The following is a 6,159-nucleotide window of genomic DNA, read 5'->3' as shown; positions in this document are numbered from 1 at the left end:
GTATATTTATTTTACAGTGTTTACTTGTGATTATTATATATCTTTGAGATAGGTAGTTTTGTTTGAGGCAGTTACCTACTCTGAAGGAGGGAGTTAATGGGGTTTAATATTAACATTGATAGAGATTGATCAGTACGAAGCATTTTTGTTACCTGTTTCATCATAAAAGCCACATTTAATACAAACCTGTGACTGCAAAAAGGACTAATTTGTGTCCAGGGCTAAAATTCTCCAATGATATGTTATGAAGCAGCCTGTGGCATCAATGTAATGGAAAGTACCACAAAAACAAAACTTATATTTTTCTGCTTCAAACTATTCATGCTGGGTTTTTTAATTTTATTATTTCTCTTTTTTTTTTTTTTTTTTTTTAAGGGTATATTACTCTATAATACAAAATATTATGTCCTCCTTATAAGGTAGCTTGATCACATGAGAAATTGCTATGCTGTAGCACTAAATTATGGAATTTTAAGCAGTAACCATGAGTAAGCTTAAATAGATAAGTTCTGTGTTTGAGTAAATTTGATGATGCTGTAGAATCATAAGCAGGGAAAATGTATTGCATTCTTTTTCCCTGTGGGAAAGTAACTTGTTTCTTCTCTTTAAGTAGCTTGGTAACAGCTACCTTCATGTTGCCATGCAGAGTACCTTAAGTAGATCTCTGACTTGAAAGATTTTGGTTATCAAACAGTATAACAGCATGTAAAGAGATTAGGAAATTTTTTTGGAAAAATTCCATATCAGATTATGAATACAAACATTTTCCTTTTTGAAGGAAAGATTATGAGGTCATAGAACACTGAGTAGCAGGTATCTGATACATTTTTTTTTCCCCTTGTTTTCTCTGTTTTCTTTCTATGAATTGCCTTTTTAAAATTTTTGTCATTACAGCCAGTTGTATATAGTGACTTGAGTTTTCTTGCTTTTTGTTGAGGTTTTATTTTTTTGGTAGAACCTTTGAGAGGTGTAGATTCAGCATGAGGAATAGGTGCTTAAAAATGTGTTTAGAAAGGGATCTTTTTTTTAATGGTATTGAGCTCCTGAGCTGTTTATCGAAAAAAATTTTTAAAATCACTTAATGAAAAACTTGTAAATTTCTTTGGACTTCTTCACAACTCAGTGCTGATAGTCAAAATATAGGACTATTAAGACAGTAGTATGGTTTTATTGTCTCTTTTCTTAAGATTTCAGTACAGATCAGTTGCATATTTAATGTTGGCTCAGGCTGGAAACCTGCAGCTTTTGACTTAAAAAAACCTGAAGTGGTCACTGGAGCTATGCTGTTCCTTCTCTGGAGTGTAATGAAAAGTAAAAAAAACCACCTAAGTTCTGCTGCACTGCTAAGAACTGTTTCAACATGGAGCCTTCTTTTTTTTTGTGGTTATTTTTGTTCGTATTTATAATCCTAGTAGCTGGTTGACTTGCTGGGAAGTATTCTGAGATGTGGACCTGAATAATGATAAATACTGTGGAAGAAACGGATCATACTGGGATCTGTTCAAACTGTAGCACTTAATAGCTAGAGTTAGGAGGAAAGCCTGTATGTCAGTCACTTCTCAACTCTAATATCTATCAGATTTTTCAAGTGAACTGTTGAAAATTAGACTTGAAATGTACTGCTGTTTTCATCAAATCCTTCCCCCAGATAAATTGAACAAGTCATGAGGAGAAAAAAGGGGGACAGGTCATGTACGGGATGTCAGAAGTGGTGTGAAATTAAAGTGTTTGATGTGGTCACTCAAGTAATCTGGAATGCTGTCTGAGGAGGGGCATTTTCTTTTTTTTCTTCAGTCTTTAAAGGTTTCTTAAAGCAACTTCACTGTAACAACTTTGGAATCATAAAATAATGCTGCTTTTTTAAGTCAAGTGTAAACCTTTTGTTTTTCTGTAATAAAAAGGATTTTAAAGAGTCTGTTTCCTTTGGATTAATTTACAGTGTCAAGTTTAGATGTTACATGTTGTGTAGGAGGCTGTTTCCTGGGATGTTTGTTGTAAGTGTACTTTAGGCCGCAAGTCATGGTAGTACAGAAATGCATCTGGTATTCTGCAGGATTTTGAAAATACTCTCTAGAGGTAGGAGTTTATATTTTCTAGTCTGTAATTTAGTGAACACTCTAGCAGTATAACACAAATTATTTTCCGAAAAAGATATTTTAAAATGCCAGACCTGCAGGAGTTTCTGTAGCAAAGGGAGCCTGAGTCAGCCTGTCCTAGCTTACATTTCCTTCTGGAAGCACTTGAGTAGTCTTGGCACTTGGACGTGCACAGTCTCATGCTGCTCCATTGTTTACCTGGACTGTTTTAACACTCTTGTCCACACTGTGGTGCTCACTGCTTAAAGGATGGGAGGATGGCACTCCAGACATCTGATGTGATGAAGATGGCACAAAAGTGCTTAATTCTCGTAAAGTACTTAAATAAAAGGTTCAGCTTGTTCAGTTTTGGTCCGGAACTAATTTACCCTATTTCTCTTTTGTCAGCATGTTTGGAGAAGCAATTGTGTTTGGAGGAGTGGGAGGGTGGAGAATTGTTCTGTTGACAGCCAAAAGCTCAAGTCAGTGAAAAGGGTACAAAACCAGAATGTATTTCCCTTAAGCTGTTGAAATCTCCTAAGACTATAGATATTTCAGACTGTATTATCCCGTGTCAGACTGGTACTGTCTCTCAAATCTTCTCGGGGAGCAAAGCCACTTTCTGCAGTTTTGTTCTCATCACTGAGCGTATCTCTAACAGATCGAATCACACCAAGCTGTGACACCTGATACTGCTGGAGCCAACAAAGACAATTTTGACACTATTGTGCTGAATGCTGTGCTGGGCTCCTGGAAGGTATTCCTAAGCTGCCTAGGCAGTGTGCATGTTCCTGAAACAATTCTCCGATTTCTGAAATTTTAACCATTTTAAAGGATTACTGCAACTATCCTGTATACAGCTTACTGACATAAAGCACCATTTAGCCGCTGATGTGAGCTCTCCTAGTTGCTAGCAAACTTCCTTCTGCTTATATACTGAGGAATAGAAAAATGCAGGGATATCAAGGATACGCAGACTACAAATATTTTACATAAAGCATTTTTGAATGGAGAATTGTGGCTTTCAGCAATGAAACCTTTGAAAAGAGGCAAGGAAAACTGAGGTGATTACTAGTAAGAGGAATAGAATTGCTTTGTAGCTCAGTTGCAAGGTTGACATAGTCTTCATCTGAGTTGATGACTGTGATGGCCAAAGTGGGTAGTGGGTGGTTTTAGGCTGTCTTGAGTTAAGAGATGGAAGCTTTCCTAAGCTCTGTGGCTGACACATGAAGGGGATGAAAATGCATAGACAGAAGTAATGGGGAATGGGAGAAAGGAAGGGAGTAGGGCCATATGTTTTCATACCAGTGTTTTGTGCTATGAGCTATGTTTAACATAAACTCCCACTGATATGCATGTAAATCCTTCCAAAAGAAATTTTCTATTCTCTACTTACGGTATAGAGAGCCTTTGGCTGTTAAATTTGCCTGCCATACAGCAAGTAACATTTCTACCAAGTCAAGGTTATTTGTGGAATTTGTGTTTATTTTTTGCTGTTTCTCCACAGAAATGTACACCCCAGGTTACTCAAAATAAGATACTTTAATGGTCATCATTTGTTCAAAACAAGACCCAAACCCCAACTTTCTTTTGTCTCAGGTTGCTACATCTCTACTTTAAAGGAATGACAATTTGTAGCATACTTAAATTTGTGCTAAGGTGGCAACTTCTAGTCTTAATGCTTTCAGGAACTAAAGACCTAATCAATAATGTAGGATGTGTATTTTCATCTTAAAGAACTGGCTTGGATTTTTCTAAATGAAAAAAAATACGTATATTGCAATAGCGGCTGCAATTTTATTCTCTTTACTTGAATAGCAAATGTTCGCTCTTAATCTAAAATATGCTGTCCTGTATACACTTTGTCACAACACTGAGAGAAAACAAAAAGACTTTATGACTTCAGTACCAAAGTTTTTAATCCCCTACCAAAGTAATTATTTTTTTCTTTTGCCATTGAGTCATTTTCAATTCGAACTGACTGTAACTTTTCTGTTAATCTTCCCTTTTTTTTCTTAGCATGCTTTTATGAAAGCATTTGTTTATTGTGAGAGCATACTGTACTTAAAAAATTGAAATGCAGACTGGATGGCCACTGGGTAATTTTGTTCATTTCCTCTTTGCTTTTATAAAATATGTCTTTTTTGATCTTAACTTTGCATGTTGGGCCAGTTCAGCCGCTTCTTCTTAGTGCTTCTTGAGGATCAGACAATTCATTAAACAATTCATATCCTGTTGTACTGAGATTGATATTATAAACTACTCAATAGCATTTTCTAAAAGCAGACTAAAGTTGAAATAAAATAAAATCCCCATACAGATACCACTATCAAAATATCAGACTGATTTTGTGCGACATTTTTGGAGATTATTTTGTCAATAGACTGTTAAATCTTCAAGTCTCAGAATAGCTTTCTTGTCCCTGAACAGAAAATTTGGCAGAACAGGAGATACTTCAGGAAATGGTGGCCCTATGGTAGACTGCTTCTCAAAGGGTGTAGATGGTCTGTATAGAAATATAAAGTTTCTAGGAATGAAATTCCATTGTGAAAAGAAGATATCTTCTTTGCATAAAGTGGAAGAAAGTTAAGGCTTCCTTCTTTTCATTCCCTATGAAAATTAAATTTAAGGGTATTTCCTGCAGAAGATGGGAGAAATACTTGTTGGCCCAGACAAGCCCTTGCAAATGCATTAGTTGCTTCTAAGATGGAGGAAGAGATAAATTGCTGTCAGCAGATTTTACATGTAAAAGCTGTGTCTGGCTCCTGGTGAAAAAAATAATTACAAATTATGCTGTGTCTACATGCAAAATTGTGCTTTATGCAAATAAACACTTGGAAATTCAGCTAAACCTTGAGATGGCATTGTTATGGTGCATATCTTCCCTTTTGCTTTCCCATATTTTAAAAATACTTTTTTTAGAAAACGGATGCAGAAGGATTATATACTTTTAGTCTTCACTGCTCATTTACGAAATCCCCAAATGCTTCAATTCCATCCAGAAATGCTGTAGGTTACAAGACATGACTCAATGTATTGTGGTGTTAACTTAAGATTTATATGATACTACTGTGAGGTAAGATCAAAAGTGTTTTGGGAGTGGGTTGAAGAAGAGGTAATATTTTTTAAAAGGCAAATAGAAGTATTATTCTCAGTTCTTTTGACAGGCAGAAATAGCAGAATATGAGAAATTCTTTTTGGATCTTTAAGGAGCTGGGACCTTCTTGTATCATATTGTCATGATTAAAAATAGAAGGCTTTCTCGCTGAGGAAGGGTAATTAACACTTGATTTCTAGAACAGGATTTAAATGAAAATGTGAATCTGGAACATAATGTATTTCTGTTTTTACACCTTACATATGTGTTGTTATAATTTAAGTGGTCTATCTTAGGAAAGCTGTCAGTGCATTAATGTGAATCTCTGTTGGGTTTTAGTTTCCAGAGAGCACCTGGAATTCAAGCATAATTCAGAAGCACAGGGTTCTTTCTGTGGGCTGTAGCTGCCTCAGCTTCAGATGTCAGAAATCTAAATGCTAAGATACACTAAAAATAATACTTTGAGTTGCTCACTTAGCTTTGCAAAGTCTCAAGCCATGTGAGGAAAATTAATCCAACTCAGACATTGTGTGTTAGCTAATGGAGAGCGATTATCTGTGACTAAAACAATCTCAAGAAGAGAAGTTGCAAGCCTTCTTTTGGTTTCACAAATGGTGGTTATGAGGTGGGAGGAATTTTTCATCCCGACATCCTTAACTCTTATATCTAAAAGGTGTGATTTTGGCTAGAAATGTGCAGCAAGGCTCATAAGGGAATCAAGTTTGCAATGAGAGCTAAAGGTATGGTGATCTTGAAATAAGACTATTCCTCATGTTTAGCTGCAATGGAGGCTAGGAAAGAGTTGTAATAAATGCATAATAAAATAATGAAGCTTGTAATATCCACATTCAAATGATACGCTACTCTACCATGCCAGTCATCTTTAGTGTTAATAAGCCTGCAGTTGTGTCAGGATATGATGCACCTTGTTTGGTAAGAAAAAGGGAAGTTTCCACAGCACTGGCAGTTGTTTTCACTTCTTCCCTT

The sequence above is a fragment of the Taeniopygia guttata genome, chromosome 2 (assembly GCF_048771995.1).
Source record: "Taeniopygia guttata chromosome 2, bTaeGut7.mat, whole genome shotgun sequence".
Lineage (NCBI taxonomy): Eukaryota > Metazoa > Chordata > Aves > Passeriformes > Estrildidae > Taeniopygia > Taeniopygia guttata.
The sequence above is the reverse complement of the archived record's forward strand: the minus strand, read 5'-3'. Positions refer to the sequence as shown.